Raw genomic sequence first — 17,462 nt, forward strand, 5'->3', positions numbered from 1 at the left:
GACACAGCGCCCCCTCGCGGCCCCAGCTGGCCAAGGCGAGGATGCCACCAGGCTTGGGGTTGAGCTAAGAGATGGCTATGCACAGTCCTTCATGACCGCATGCCCGCCATTAATGTTGTAATCAAAACGTTTTTACATGTGGAGAAGACTCCGTCTTCAGTCTCCACTTCGTTCTTAAAGGAAAGGGGTAAGAAGCAAGCAGAAACCTGTTTATGTAGCGTTCGTTTCCATTCTTGAGAAATACATAAATGAAAATTCATCAGATATTCCAAGAGGAGTTGGAGTATAGCTGATTTTCTTTTCAAAATTTCGGTACTTCTCAGGTATGATCCAAAATTCACGTGTATTAATCTGAAGTAGAGATTAGAAAAGGCCTATACTTAGTAAATAAAATTGTCAGAATATAATTACTCTGACTCATGATGACTTCAACTATGTAAAAACAGGCCAATATATGCCCAAAAAAGATTAAAATATGCAAAAAGAAAGATAAATTAGTTATAATGGTGGGATTGTGACTGGCAATATTTTAAACTTTCTGGAGGGTGAACAAAATTTTTCTTAGAGACTTTTCAACATCATGTTTTTGGTGAAGGAAGAAAAGTAAAACTCTAGAGACTCTAAACTAATGAATCTGAGGTCTAAAAAAATGGTTTTTTCAGAAAATTGACTTCGTAAAGCATCAGTGGTGAGTGGTGAGAATAGCTGCCTTCCAGAGAATTGACCTCAGTGAAAAGTCACAAGCTGAAAACAACCTTAAGATAGAGAACCTTCAGCCAATTCTTTGGGGTTTTTTTGTTTGTTTGTGTGTTTTGGTAGAACTGGGGATTGAATTTAGGGCCTCAGGCTTGCCTAACTTACAACTTGAGCCACACTCCAGTTCTTTTGCTTTCATTTTGTTTTTTAGGTAAGGTCTCCCTCTTTTGCCCAGGTCTGTCTTGGTCAGTGATGCTCCTAACTCCACCTCCCAAATAGCTGGATTACAGACAGGAAACACCATATCCAGCCGTTATTCTGCCTTCTGTCTCTTAGTTTACTTTCTGTTGTTGGTCAAGTCACTTACATCCTCAGGCCTCAGTTTACCCATGGGCAAAATAAAAATGGAGCAAACAGTGTTCCATATTGGTTGTCATAAATAATGTCTGCAATATTAATGGCAGCATTGCCTTTTATGGTTTGGTTAATAACAATTACATGCATTATTATGAGTTAATGGACTTAAAGTGATCATTCCAGTTGGTTTTTAAAGGATTATTCTATTCCAGAACGACAGAAAGGAAATGCACCATAGAACAATGAGGAAAAAGTCGATGTGTGAAAGAGAAAGGACACACACATGCACACACAGTGGCACAGCATGATCATTCTACGGTTTGTAGAATTTCAATAAACCATGCTCACCTGTAGCAGAGTTTTATTTAACAACCAGCATATGGCTTCTAACTCTCTTGTGATCCTCCCCAGAGATGGCACCAGAATTGTTGTCTGAACCCTGGGTCAATCAAGAACTTGCTAGACAAGGAAGGATAGCTGTGAGCCTGGTGAATCCATGGAAATGACTGGAAAAGTCTTAGCCTGCTCTCTCTCCTTCTGCACATTACTCCAATGTCACTGGACCCACCATCTATGTATCTTTTACTCTCCACTCTCCTCTTCCTCACCTCCATTGATGTTCTCCCTCTTCTTCCTCCTTCACTTTATTCTCCAGCATTTACCAGTCATCCACACCTTCAGCTTTCAACAGGGATCACAACAGATGATCACTGAACAAAAACAGCTGAGCAAGAAGGCTTCTCAAATTAAGCCCTGGTTATTAAAGCCAAAAAGAAAAACATGATCATTTGCCATTTTTTAATATGGCAACTTTATCCAGAAATAAGGTATCATCTGCATCACATGTCCCCTTGCTTGCACAAAATGCTGATAAGGAGCTCTGCAAACTAGAGGGAAAAGAACTATCTATGTCCATAGATCATTGTCATACAGCTCGACAATTAACTTTAATAGTACGTAGGCATGGCTGGTATGAGATAAGAAAAGATGGAATGCCAAAGCCCATTGCTCTTTCAGATATTTTTGCTTGTACACAATGTTAGCAACAAGGAACACACATACTGGAAATATTCATATCTGCCCCCGTTGTAGTTTCTCTCCATATATATTTAATATTATGGACTGTTATTTCTTTGGTCTAAGCAGTTCACTATCTGTTGCCTGGATTATTGCAATAGCCTCACAGTGGTTCTAAATTTCCTCCTGTGGCACTACAGAGTTCATTCTGAATATATCTGTGTGCTTTTAGTCAGATTGTGTGACTCACTTACTCACTAATGCTCCTTGCCTCTTCATTTCACTGTGAGGCACTTCCTTGTGGTGACTCTTGTAATGACGAGGTCCTGCTCCAACCTCACTTCACCACTGCTCTGTGGGGTCGTGCTCTCCTGCATCCATGCTGGCCTTCATGTTGTTCCACAACCATTCAGCAGCCACTTCCCACTTCAGGGCCTTTGCGCTTGCCTTTCCTGTTGCCTGAAGTGTTCTTCTTCCGTGTTGATACATGACTTGCTCCCTTATAGCTTTCAGGTCTCTGATCAAATGCCCCATCCTTAAGGAGTTCTCCCTGGACTACCGAATATAAAATTGCAACCCTGCTCCTAGTCCCACCACTTTCTGTCCAACTTGTCTGCTCAATGTTCCTTCAAAATATTTATGAACTTCTCAAATACTGTGAGGCTTACTTTTCAGAGTGGTCTCATCCTTAGTCCCTCAAGAACACAAGATCTGCAGGAGGGGTGGAGATCTTGGCTCCCAAGAACAGTTTGTGGTGTTCAATGGATACTCAAAATGTTTATCTAATGAATGAGAATTTCGCCTTTGTAACAGACACTGGCAATGACCTAGCTATCCGGTCACAATTCTTCTTTTCTTCCTTACTATGAACTCTGGTTTTGTTTGCAGCAACACTGCCCAACCCTTAGGGTCAATGCTTCCTCCAAGGTCCTGGATAGCTCAGTCGCCTTCCCCGTGCTGCCTTAAAGTTAATGGTGTCACGTGGCACAGATCTGGCTGATGACACACAGAGGACATCAGCTTGATTGCTTTGGAGAATGATGAGAGGGGAAGATAATTTCTGGAAAAGATTTCCCTTAGTGAACAGAGGTGACAGTTTCATGCCTGCTCATTTTCCATGGGATAAAGATGAATACCTCTGCTGGTCTGATAGATAAAACCAACTCCAAATAGTTAAAATAGTTTTTTAAAAGAAAGCATGGGTTTTAGAAAAAGCAAAAATATGACTTTCAGGCATATTCTGTTAGCACTTTTTGAATAGATGAAGTCATTGATACAGGAACAGCAAAAATCTGCCAGTTGTTTCATCTTTGAGGCCAAAGCACACATAAGTGACTGATGTATGTTATCCTAAGAGCCCTTTCCTCTTTAAGAGCAGTAGTTCCTTCTACCACTTCATGAGACAGAGATCAAAAACGCATGACCCAATAGCTAAATTTATGTCAACTGGCCTGTGCGGCATTTTGAGTTTTTGAATTGGATGCCGATGTTTAGATATTGAAAAGCACATTACAAATATTCTTTTTCAGTTTCTTTGTAAAGATAGGAATATTTGCCCATCGTTGGTTGGATTCATGCATGGAAATAGTTGTGTGGAACTATTCAATGGGCAGCCCTGGTATTCAGAGACCCCAAATAGCCAAGGTGATATCTGCCTGGGTCCAGTTGGTATCTATGTTTGCAAGTTCTTGTGTGGCTGTATACATGCCCTGATTTGCCCAGGACAGCCCTGCCACCAGCAAAATAATTACTAGTGCACCTCCTTCAACCCCCTCCTGGATCCATTCTCCACTATGCCAGTTTGGACTTTAAATTATGTGCGCATCCTACATGGAAAGTGACAAAGGTGCGTGGAACACAGTGCTGGGCCACATGGACCTCAGTGTGAATTGAAGAGTCACATTGACATTCAACTGCTCTTGAGAATAAAGAGCCATAGTTAGGTACCTTTAAATCCTTGTAGTTCTGTGATTCATTCAGAAAGGACCATTTTCATGAAGTTCCTTTGAATTGTCTGAACTATGATGTCATGCTCTTAAAAGTCTTTAGAATGAAATCTCTCTAGAGACCACAAACAGCTTCCCCAAATTTGTCCTAATGCAGAAATCTTTAAAAATTTTTTGGGGTACTGCATGTCAAGAAAAGTAGTAACTTTTCTTGTAGTAAGGTACATGTAATTAATGTACCTTATATTTTATTATTTTATCTCTCTCTCTCTCTCTCTTTCTTGGTGGTATGAGGGTTTGAACTCAGGGTCCCCTACTTGTTAAGCAAGCTCTCTCCCCCTCAAACCATGGCCCCAGCCCTTTTGGCTTTAGTTATTTTTGAGTAGGGTCTCACTATTTTGCTTGGAGCCAGGCTCAGATAGTGATCTTCCTACCTATGGCCTCCCATGTAGCTGGGATGGCAGATATGAAACACCAGACCCAGTTTATTGGTTGAGATGGGATCTCACTAACTTTTAGCCCAGTCTGGCCTTAAACTGTGATCTTCCTCATTTCCATCTCATTAGTAGCTGGCAATATAGGAATGAACCACCAAGCTTGGCCTACATATTTTCTTATCTACTGTTTACTGTCAAGTGTTGGGTCTGGCAGTCATCACTGTGAGATGTATACTTCCATATCTCATCCTGTAAAATCCACTTACAAGGGAATGAAAGATGGATCTTGTCTGCTTTATACAGGCCTAGAGGGTAGAAAGCTAGGGAAACCCACTCTGTGAGTGGGAATAAAACCAGAGGTAGTAGGAATATTTCATATCCCCTTCAAAATGTTGACAATTTTATTAATGACTCACATTCATATTTCAGTAATAGGGTGGATAATTTGGGATTTGAGAAAGTACCTTTATAGGCAACTTTCACTGCTGGGTAATATTTTCAGGTCCCTCTAGAGCCTATCTAGGTTGGATTATTTGTGAAAAATGATTATTTGTGACAATACTTAATGTTGCAATTTACTGAGACTTTCCACCACTACATTCATCTCTGACTCGACAGGTAAAGTGGGGAAGATTTTATAAGATAGTAAAACTATGAGTAATGTATGGTTTTCAAACTTCTGTACAAAATTGTTTTCATGACTCACTTGACAGCTTTTCCTGACACCCTGTGCTATTTCCACTGTGCTTATGGATCATAGAGGCGCGTGCACAAAACGGAGACAGGAGTCCTGGATTCCAGGCACTCCTTGTCTTTAGCTATAATCTTGGTTCAGCCATTTCAGTTTCTTCCTCCTCGGCCCTGTATTCTTGGTCTTTCATGTAAAGGATTTACAATACCCAGGATATATGAGGTTTTGCTATGATAACAAAATATCAATGCTTAATGCAAGAGAAGTGTAGCTTTTCTTCTTCTTAAATCATGTCAGTTAAGGATTTAGTGGCTCTCCAGGGCACCATCTTCTCTTGACAGATCACCTCTGTGGCCACTATCTTGTGACACCTCCCCATCAGTATTTGCTTTTACAATTACTGGATTCCATGGCAGAGGAAGAAAGCTTCAAGATTAGCATTGCTTCTTAAATATCCTTGCTTGAAAGAGTTACACATCACCTCTACCCAGATTTTACTGGCCAAAGTGAATCCCAGGTCTCAGCCTAATTTCAATGGAACAAGGAAGTATGATACTCTGTAGCAGTGGAATTTGGTTCTGTGAGTAATGTCTGCCACAGGTGGGACTAAACCAGTGGTTTTCATGTGTGTGCATGTTTGTATAGTAATATATAACACAGTCACAGATGCATACATGGTCTCATATCACTTAACAACAGGAATACATTCAAGGAAGACATTGTTAGCTGATTTCAATGTTATGCAAGCATCACAGAGTGTACTTACCCAAACTTAGATGGCACTTTTTATAATACACCCAGGCTACATAGCACAGTCTATTGTTTCTAAGCTAATACTACACATTTTACAGCGATCTTAAGAATTTGTATAGCTAAACATACCCAAATATAGTAAGAACATAGTATAAAGGATTAAAAAAAAGGGTACACTGTAGAGAGTAATTACTTGAGCTTGCAACCCTTGAAGCTACCCTGGGTGAGTTAGACAGCTAGTGATGAACACTTGTGGAGGCCAGAATATTACTGTACACTACAATGGACCTTACAAATACTGCACAATTACACTACACTACATTTATAGAAATATTCTTTCTTCAGTAGTAAATTAACCTTAGCTTATTTTAACTTTTTATTTTATAAGCTATTTAAGTTTTTAAAACTTGGACTTTTGCTATAACCCTTTGCTTAAAATACAAACATTGCACAGCTGCACAAAAATTCTTCTTATGTTAAGTTTTTTCTTATTTTGAAATTCTTTCTTCAGTTTTTAAATTTTATTCTTCAAGTTAAAAAATGAGATACAACTGGGCACGGTGGTTCATACCTATCAACTTCAGCTTTTGGGAGGCAGAGATTAGGAGGATCGTGGTTGGAGGCCATTCTGGGTAAAAAATTATCTTAACTAATAAAAAGCTGGGCATTGTGGCACATGTCTGTTACCCCAGCTACATTGTTGCAGGGAATTATGAGCTGAGATATGAGACACGGAGGCAGTTTAGAAGGAATCAACTTTTTATTGTGCCGGCACAGACCCAGCAGACTCATGTCCAAAGGCTGAGCCCTGAGAACAAAGAGGCCTCACCTTATACACCCTTGCAAGCAGGTTACAGAAGCAAAAAGCAAAGCTCAACCCACTTGTAGCTGCCTGTGACTTCATTGGCTATTTCATTTTCCCAGTGCTATGTGACCTTCTTCATGTTTCAATTCTGTAAGTTTTACCTCTCTGCTTTGCCATCCCTTCCTCCTGCCTCATTATCAGAACACAGCCAGTCTGTTTCTTTTTCTGGCCCTCCTCCCTGCTACAAAATGGGAGGCATAAATAGGAGAGTCACTGTCTAGGATGGTCTGGGCATAAATTTGTGACTCTATCTCAAAAATGACTAAAGCAAAAAAGGGGAGGGCTGGGGGCAGGACTCATGTGGAAGTGCACCTGCCTAGGAAGGCCCTGAGTTCAAACCCTAGCGCTGTCAAAAAAATAAATAAACACAATACAAATACACATGTTAGTGTAAGCCTGCACAGGTCACAGTCATCACTATCACTCTCTTTACCTTTTTGGCCCACTGGATGACCAGGAGCCATCATCTTCTATGACAGCAATGCCTTCTGAATACCACCTGCAGGACCTGCATATCACTACGTAAAAGTGACTTTTTATAGATTAGTGGAAGGATTTCACTATCAAAGAGCCATAAAAGCATACTAAATATATATACGGGTGTCTATTATCAAGCATTATGTACTGTACACATCAAATGTGTTATAGTTTTATGTGACTGGAAGTGTACCTTTTTTACATCAGCATCACAATAGACATGTGACAAGTGCACCGTGCTGTGGCATTACAACATCCCTAGGTGATAGGAATGTCTCCTCTCCATGACAGTCTTATGGGATCACCATTATATACGTGGTCCACCTAATGTCCTTATGTGGCACTTGACTCTGTTTAGGATTCCTGGCAGCACACTTGTCTCTAGATGAGAAGACTTACTTCTGGTCTGCCACTCATGAATGAGCAAACATTTGGGAAACAGTTACTCTGATCCAAAATCGATATACATGTTTTGCATGTATTCTTTCAGTGAACTTTACAGTGGTCTTAAGAAGTCTGTTCTATTATCCCTACTTCCTATAGTCTCAAAGTCACCTTCCCCTTTGAGAAGAAAGATTCAATCTCAATGATTTTCTGTGTCTCAATCAGCTTCCATTTTTCTGCAGCTTTATGAATTAAAGCCTCCTCATATTTTAATTCACTATCTGTTTCTTTTGTCCTATCATCTCAGTGTACATTCTACCTCTGCCTGAGACAACCTCCAGATTCCTTCTCTCACTATAGATTGTGAGCTCCTCTTTTTTTCTTTCAGTAAGATTGTTTTAATAATAAACAAAGAGAGAAAAATCCCATTCCAACAACCTGTCTACTGATGCCTAATACCATGGCCCCTGTATCAGGTATCAGTAGAAACTGGGGGGATATTTACAAGAACTACTATGCATATGGGACTCTTTTCTTGCTGTTTTCAGTCCTATGTGACATTCTTCAGCTTCCCCCCAAGACACAGAGTCGATGTTGTTTTCACTTTAAAGCAGGTTTTTCAGCACAGGCTACAAGAGATTTTCCTGAGCAGATTGGAAATATGTCCCAGACTTGTCAGGCTTTTTGAGAACTGTAGATATGATCCCACACTTTCATTTTGATGTGAAACTAAGGTCTGTTTATTAGTAAAATTTTTAAATAGGATGTATAAAACTTGGTTTTCATAAAATAATATGAGGGAATTATTAGCCTTTGCCATAGACTTTAATTTCATGTTCAAGAAGTCTGGCAGTCACCCAATGCTTTGGCAATGTTGCAAAGCTTCTACTGAAAATGTAAAACCATAAAACAAAGGGATTCCCACAGCTTTCTGGAAGGATGCTCAGTTACTTCTACAGCCTCAGGACTGGGTTTTTAATTGTTGCTTTTACTGCATAAATTAATACAGTTGAGAAAAATGCTAAGATTCACTTTTTTTGATCACTTCATAGGTTGACTGGTGAATTTTTCAGAGATTTTGTTGCTACTGAGCTCACTCCAATTCTTTATTGCCACATACTTTTTTTGCTCTTGAAAGCAAGTGTGTATAGGATGGGTAGAGTTAGGGTTTTTGTTCTGATGTACTGAGTTAGGGTATAGACAATCAGAGAATCACAATTTATAACCCAGCCTGATGTCTTTTGAAATTTATCACCTGGCCATTTTTTTGTGATCAGGAGTCTCTTTGTTCTGACTAAAGATGCTTGGGCAGCCAACGTATTCCAATCAGGCAGACAGACTGTGCTGTTTTAAATTTACACCATGCCTGTCACTAGAAAAGCAGAGCATCCTAGGTTTCGTCACCACTACCACAATCCCCTCCCCCTCCAACCCTTCTACCCTCTCCACAGCCACAAGCTCTCTCTTTGCCAGGTTTGTGCTGGGAAAAACACAGTGGTGGAGCTCTTATTATTCTGAAACGCTCGAGCATAAATCTTGCTGATGACAGAGATTGGCCCAATGCCTCAGGCAGGGATATAGTCGATGAATATAGAGAGCATTAAATGCTTACAATTTAACCCTTTTTCTTGCAAATGTATTTCCTGCTCCACTCAGTTCAATTGTCCCTTTAGCCAGAAATCTTTCCCGATTCTTCCAAGCAACTAAAGCATTTATGACTTCATTTTGAAATTTTGTTTTTCTTTGTCTACTTCTCCAGCTCTGCAGATTGGCTGTGAGGGAAGGGACCATGCCTCACTCACGTTTGTATGCTCAGGGAATAGTACAGTATTGGTGGTGATAAATGATGGACCAACTGAAACTCAACTCAGAAAAGAAAATCTGGCCTCTGTCTACAGAGTTATGGTATGTGCTGTTAGAGTGATGACCTAACTTTTTTCAGAGCAGCATAGACCTGCAGACTACAAGTTAAGACAGAAGGAAGGGGAATGACACTGAAAATAATGACTGCAATAAACTACATTCACTGAATGCTTTCTACTTGCCAGGCCTTGAGAGAAACAAATCATTATTTTACTTATTCCTCCTAACAGCACAGAAGGTAAGCATCTGTAAGCCAACTTAAGGCTAACCAGAGAGGCAGCACTGCATGACTAGGGATACACAGTATGGAAGTAGCAGAAGTGAGAACACAAACTCAGTCTGTCTCCAAGAGAATTTGATCACTACAGTTGAAGACAATGAGGGGAATTAGCAGGGGGCAGGAAGAGCAGATGGTATGAGAGGAAGTAAGAGACAGAGGTGGGAAATTATGATGTAAACCTTGACAAATACATGGGGCTTTTCTTCCCTAGAAATAGTTGGAAAGAACTATTGTTGGGGTGCATTTCTTCACTAGAAATAGTTGGAAAGAAATATAGTTGGGGTGCACTCTGGGGCATGTTGTAGGCTGAATAAGGACTCCCCAAGATGTCCACGTCCTCATCATTGGAACCTGTGAATGTGTTACTTTCTATGGCAAAGAGGACTTTGCAAGTATGGTAAATGAGCAATCTTTTGATGGGGAAGTGTCCAGAAATGTCTGAGTGTTCTCTATCTAATTGGAAGTGTCTTTATAATAGAATAGAAGGGTGGGAGTCAGAGCAGGGCATGTGGGGACAGAACCAGAGGTTCAGAGCTCTGGGATGACCAGGATCCAAGGACCACTAGAGCCTTTAGAAACTGGGAAAGGCATGGAAAAATTCTCCCCAGAAGCCTCCCAAAGGAATGCAGCCCAGCCAACACCTTAATTTTATCCACAGAGACTAATTTTGGAATTCCAAGCTCCAAATCTATGAGTATAAGTGTGTGTCATTCAAAGCCACTGAGTTTGTGGTAAATTTGTTCCAGTGGCAAAAGCCAACTAATGTAGGACACAGTGTGGATATTTTCAGATTCAGAAGTGATTTCTATGGACAGTTTGTTTCTGAGTAGGTGGAATATGGTAAACAGGCATGGCAGAGTTTTCCAAAGGTGGTCTAGGACACCTGGGTACTTCTTTACATGCAGCTCTCCAGGCTCCAACTCAGAACTTTTCAATATAGTTGTTCATACACTGACCCTCATGACTTTACATGTTCTGCTGAGACCCTAGTGGTGACAGTCAAGTTACACTCTACCCAGAAAGACAAATAAATAAAAAGCAACTGTCAGGAGGCTATTATATTGATTTGCATTGGCCTCAATCAAGGGAAAAATTCAGACCATATCTCTAATTACATGGAATGTTCATTGTATCCCAACATCCATGATCACGGGGATATAAAATAGGCTCAATAACCTTTCATCACATCTTTTTTAAAATGGTTATCATGTTATCAGTACAATGGTAGGAACTGAGGACAGTCAGTGGGGAACAAAACAGACATGGTGCCTCCTGTCCTAGAACTTATAGTCTAGTGAGAAAAGCAGACATTGATTAATGTCATGTCATGAATAATGAATGCTATACACAGTCCAGGTAGCTAGGAGCCTCTAATTGAAGGAGCTGGACTGTCTGAGGAGGAAGTCCAAGGGACCTTACTTCAGGAATGATAGATGAAGCGCTAGTAAGTGTTAACTAGAGGGAGGGAGTACAGTCAGAGGAGGGGAGGGTGTAGCAGGAACAGGATATGCAAGAACCCTCAGGCAGGAAGGACCCAGTGGAGCTGAAGTCAGGGAGAGAAGATGAAAGTGACTGAGGTGAGGCTGCAAGGAAAAGAGTACCTTGTGGACCAATGTTAAGAATTTTCACCTTCCCCAAAGCAATGAATCACTCCATCAGGTTTGCATTTTGAAATCAGCATTTTCCCCAAAGGTGGAACAGTTGAATTAGGGAAAAGGGGGTGGCTGAGAGACTTTAATTAGGAGGCTGTGGAAGACATATAGAGAGCCCAATAAATCTCAGCATCTGCCTCTAATTCTAGAAGACTGATACACTGATCTGTCTTTTAAAGAAAATCAGATTTTCAGCTTACCCTACACTTCAGAGCAAGCACAAGTGAATAAATGAGTTCTCGTTCCCCAAATCTCCTACTGGTCAGCATGTCATTCAGGGTGAAAAAGTGAAATGAGTGTGCGTGTAGGCAACTCAGTTATAGCCAAACAATCACAAGCAGGCAATGAATAACTAGAGCCTTTTTTCCCTGTGGTTACTGCATTGAGAGCAGGATGGGAATAAGTTTTGATACTAGAAAAGGCAAAGACCATTTCTCACCCAAAGACAACCATCATCTACAAGAAGGAGGTGCAGGGAAAAAAGTGGGAAAACACAACCTGCAGCAATAGAATCTGTGGTTTTTCAAAACAGTGACAAGGATTCCTGAAAGACCAACTAAAAGCAGATGAGGACTAAACAGAAGGTAAAGGAAGTAAGAGGTTTATGCCATCATCCATCTATTTATGAGCTAATATGACTAGAAAATATAGATTGCTGTAAAAGTTCCCTTAAGTCAGGAGACCCACTGTAAAATTTCATTTCTCATTTACTATACTCTTTTACAGCTTTTTTTTACAGTAAATCTTCTTTACTTTTGAATTTGAGTAGAAGATAAAAATGAATTCAATTTATCTGAAATGTTATCTGCTCTATCTGGCACATCCTGGCTGTATGTCCCTGGTAAGTTACTTAAATCTCTGGTTTTTTGTTTCCTCTTCTTTCAAATCTTTCAGTAGGAATGATGGTGTTCCACAAGTGTGTGTGTGTGTGTGTGTGTGTGTGTGTGTGTGTGTGTGTGTGGGAATGGAACCCAGGGCCTCAAACATGATAAGCATATGCTCTACCACTGAGCTATACCCTAGCCCCTGATTCTGCACACCTTGAATGGCACTTGTGACATGAAATGAGATAAACATGTTCTCAAGGTTTAGCTATCAATAACTGCTAAACATCACTCAAGTTAAAAAATGAGCACGCTGTCAGCTGGACATCCTATCCAACTCTTTAGTTTGCCGTTTGATTCTCCTTCCTGTAATCGAACCCTTTATGCTTAGCTCCAATCCATTGTCTATTTTACTTCATGTCATTAGGGCCACTAGGAGGTGCTAGAGGACATTACGAGGCAGCAGGTGGAGAGCCTTCAACTTCCTGTTTGCTACTCCAATTTCCTGTCTGTTTTTCTGACTCCTGGGAGTATCTCAATAGTTGTTCTTCTTCATCAGGAGAGGGCCAGTGTGTTCTCATAGTAGCAATCAAATCCAATATGCAGTATTCCCAGCATTTGAGAACTAGACTTGCATACCAACAGAGAGTCCTGGCACCTGCTAACCAGTGCCAGTTCCTCAGAGGAATGGATTTCATCTCAACCAGCCCCTACTCCAAGCTTCCAAGTTGCTTAAAGTCAGCCTTTCCCTTGGTTCCTTCAGTCCTGGAGGTGGTAGTTGTTTCTTACAAATTCTGTCTCTGAGATACCTTAACGTTCTCATTTTGCCTTTTTAGTTACCCACTTAAGAGTTCTGTATCTAGCTATCAGTTCTTTGTATTGACCCTGACTGATGCATTCTGTTTTGGTCTCTTTGGTTAAGAGAAATTCTTACTTTGAATATAGTCCAATTTAACAAAGAGCGTCTATACGAGAGAAAAAAAGCCAATTAGTTGCACACAGTAGTTCAAGCCTGTAATCCCAGCTACACATGTGGTGGTACACATCTGTCATCTCAGCTACCTGGGGAAACACAAATAGGAGGACTACAGTCCAGGCTTCCCTAGGCATAAACTGAGACCCTGTCTCAAAAATAACGAATGCAAAAAATGGCTACTCAAGTGGTTCAAGTGGCAGAGTGCCTGTGTAGCAGGTACAAGCCCTGAGTGCAACTCCCTGCACTGCCAAAACCAAAAGGACAATCAAAAGAAAATTGAGTGAGAGACATGAACAGGTTCTCACAACTCCATCACAGTTATGCATAGAGAAGACATCCAAACATATTTTTGAGTACATGAAAGTCAGTTCTAAACACATAATTGTTGTTCAAACCACATGGTGTGTTACAGCAAAATTCACTTCAAATTCCGTTAAACTATTCAGTGAATTGCCACCAAATTCCTGGATAAAGTATATGGCCATTCAAATATATTTTTTGCCATGGTTATTTTTTCCTGTCAAACCTTTTCGATATCTAAAACACTGTTATGTAGTTTCCCATTTCCTAGAAGTTTGTTTTTTTTTATAATTGTAGGCCTAGCTTGCCATGATAGAAATAGTAGTAGCCAGTCCAGCTTCACCACAGAGCAACTCTGGCAAATCCTGCATGACCTTCAGCTACTCACCCTTAAGATGGAAGATGCTGGAGTTGTTAAGCAGACCACAAAACTGCTATACTAGCCACTATTTCTTCCTAATCAATTGCATCACACTTTTCCACTGAGTCTAAATGTAGCCTGAGAATTCTTAGCCAATGCACCAGAACACACCAACTAGGTTTTGCCTTCTTGTCAGCCCTTAACAGTATGATCAAAAATGTCCCTATGATTCTAAAGTTCCATGGTCCTATGACCTACTAAAATGTAATATCCTCCAAGGCACTGTGTAATTCAGAACCACCAAAGAAAAATTACATTTTCTTACAGTTTCAGAGTACTTTATTGAATTATCAGTCTTTACAAATGGGCAATTCATGTATAGTGCTCATTTAGCACAGTTCTTCTTAGTTACACGTTTCATTTGTAGAATGAGGTGTAAAGTTAGCGCAGGGACAAATATCAGTTATCTTCAGAGAGTGAAGATACCCCAAATCTGAAATCGCTTTGCCCTTTAAGTATAAACAGTGAAATTATTTTTCCTACAACTGTAGCACTTAATGGGTAGGTACTTAGTATGCTGCTTTGTTCAGGAAGTGAATTAGAGATATCAGGATCAAAGATCTAAGAAACTACCCCAGCACAGGCCTGACCTTTGAAGTGTTTGGATGCTGTCACTGTGTTAGGTTTGACATCACAATAGCTCTGGATGAACATCTTTATCTAGTGTCAATTACATTATGCTGAATGTCTGGGTAATTGTTGACAGCCTGTTAACGTGATATGACTTGGTGGATAAAAGAAAGTGAGAAGTCTGGTTTTCATAAACTCTGTGGGTGAGGAATATGTCATATTGCTCACAAGTAATTAGTGCTTTCCATTCCACTCCCTTCTGGAATTCACCAAAGAGTTGAGATTACAAGTCCATTTGTTCCTCTAACAGAGGACATGAGCTCTGACCCCAGAAGGCACATTTTCAGCATGAAGGTCAGACAATGGCAGTACATGGGGCTGAGGATCTTGAGGATTTCATGAGTCTTTGAGGATTCTCATAAAATGACATCATCCAAATTCCAGTGAGCAGAAGAGAAAGAGCCCAGTGCCTGGGAATTAGAAAATGAGACTGAAATCTTGGCTCTGCCACTACATAAATCCTTTATCTTCTTGAGCAGTTTTCATTAGTGTAATTCTGGAGATAAATTAGATGCCCTAAGATTTTCTTTTAGCACTAACAGCCTAGATAGTGCTCAATTGATGTTTGTTAGATAATCAAACAAGCCAGAGGTAATGTCAAAATTATCCAAATAATTTAGGACAAAGTGGATTGCTGATCACTTTAAAGTAGAAGTTGTACTTCTTATTTTGAGATGTGGGCATTTATCCCCCTAGTCAGTGTAAGTTGGTAGCTTGGATGAGTGTCTGTTTTTATATCCCAGCTTCCTTCCCTTCTACCTGTTGCCTCCTGAAATCCTGATCAATTTTCTGGTTTGGCTGGTAAGCCCTCAAAAGGTCACATATCAGTTGGCTTTTGACATAGATAAACTCATGCAGTGCAAATCCTGGGACACTGTGACAGATGTTCACTTTCCAATCCTGATTTTCTTTTGATGATAGGAGCTTCTGTAGCTGAAATAATACTTCAAATGTGGTTTAGAGCAGTTCTTGACCCTCCAAGTCTCCATCTGTCCAATGAAGGAGGAGGCCTGGGAGATTTCCAAGGTCCCTTTTTATTCTGTAATTTTATTTGTATGTAGATGCTGCTTTCAATGAACAAGTTTCTCAAGCTCAGACTAGTTATCTTTCTGGTCCAGAGCTGCATGATATACACTACTTACTTCAGAGTATTCTTGTACTATTTATACTAGACTCATCCACCACAACTAGCTTAACTCGGGTGGCATTCGTTGTAAGTTATTGCCTGTTTTTAGAACATTCAGTGGCTTTTATAGGAATGCTAAAAAAATAATCCCACTGAATATAATGACCAAATACATTTACATTTATGTATTCATGCATATGCAAACATGTAAATATGTGTACATATGTGTGTGTATATATACACATACATATACTTTTCAAAAAATTACTTGTTATGTTGGTTTAATTTTTTGCAAGGCCTATGCATGCTAGGCAAGTGCCTTATCATTTGAGCTACATCCCCAGCTCTCAATGGAATTATCTGAACATCAGTGCCAAATGTCTATGATTGCAGACCCTGATGAGGATGAAGTCCAGGCTCACTGGCACATGTGGATCCCCTTAGAGGCAGTGCTGGTTTGCTTAATTTTAATTAGTTGTCTGTGCAAAAGACCAGACTCTTGTATATTTCTCATGTTCTTAGGACATGTTTATTAGCTTCCCGTTGCTGTCACAAAAATTAGCACAAACTTGTCATCTTAAACAGTACAAAATTATTATCTTATAGTTCTGGAAGTCACAAGTCCAATTCAAGTCTCAAGTCTCAACCGATGTGCTATCATCGGTTTTCCTTCTTGGAAACTCCAAGGAAGAACCTATTCCTTGCCTTTTCTAGGTAGAGGCTGCCCACATTCCTTGGTCCATGGCACTGTTTCTCCACCTTCAAAACCCACAATGTTGCATCTCCCTGATCTTTTCTTCCAACTTGACATCTTTGTCTCTCTCTGATCACAACGGGAAAAGGTTCTCTGATTTTAAGGATTTGGAATCAGATTTGCCCACCTATATAATCAAGGATTCTCTCCAGTACTCCTTGCTATATAAGGAAACATATTCACAGGTCGGGGGAATTGGAATGCAGACATCTATGGGGGAGCCATTGTTCTGTCTTCCATGATATAATTAATGGAGGCATTCAGGAAAGTCTATTTTTTCACATCCAAAGACACATGCATGGAGAATCTCAAAGCTTCAAAATAACTCTAAAGAATATGTAGAGCCCAAAGGGCCTTGGAGACCACCTGGATATATCTGTCACTTTACTGAGGAAACTAGGGCCAAGTCAGGTGCATGTCTTGTTCAAGGTTGCATAGCCAGTTAGTGAAGAAGCTACCCCAGACATTCAGGTCTTCTGGCACATAGCCTAGGCCTCTCTCCACTACTCCCTGTGGCTTCTCTGATTGGACTGTCTCTATAAAGAAGTTTTTTGTTTTATAAAGCAACTGATAAAAGTCTCTATTCTACTTGGGAGATTGTTTCCTATGAGAACAGAAATTTGTTAAAAGGTTTGTAGACAAAATGTCAAGATGATTTGCCATTTTATAAAAGAATCATTTTTAATCTCAAGTGAAAAAAAATACTGTGTTGCCAAAGGGAGATGGTATTTAAGTAAAGGTCACACAAAATTGGGGGTGGGATGCAACATATGATGATCAGAAATTTTAAGAATTAGTTCAAAGAATCTTTGGACCATGGGAACTTCACAGTTCTGCCCTGTAGTCTCTGTTTTAAGTCTGTGACTCTATTTATCCATCTATCCATCATCTACACCTACAAGTTACTTATCACATACAGACCATGTGTCATGAGCTCTGGGGATTCACTGGTAAGTAAGCCAGAATATTTGCTCCTATAGCTCTGGGAATAGTAGATGGAGGTTTTCCAAAGT

The 17,462-nt window shown here is 40.1% G+C and overlaps 1 long non-coding RNA gene across 2 annotated transcripts in view; it reads left to right on the forward strand.

The window, feature by feature from the left end:
* The first annotated feature begins 42 nt into the window (after positions 1-42).
* LOC141411535 (uncharacterized) overlaps positions 43-17,462 on the forward strand; it is a 63,884-nt gene continuing 46,464 nt past the window's right edge. For both annotated transcript variants that reach the window (XR_012436359.1, XR_012436360.1), the window contains exons 1-3: positions 43-187; positions 9,383-9,528; positions 12,145-12,259. This is a non-coding gene — a long non-coding RNA (uncharacterized lncRNA). The remainder of the gene's footprint in view (positions 188-9,382; positions 9,529-12,144; positions 12,260-17,462) is intronic.

Source organism: Castor canadensis, chromosome 10 (genome assembly GCF_047511655.1).
Source record: "Castor canadensis chromosome 10, mCasCan1.hap1v2, whole genome shotgun sequence".
NCBI lineage: Eukaryota > Metazoa > Chordata > Mammalia > Rodentia > Castoridae > Castor > Castor canadensis.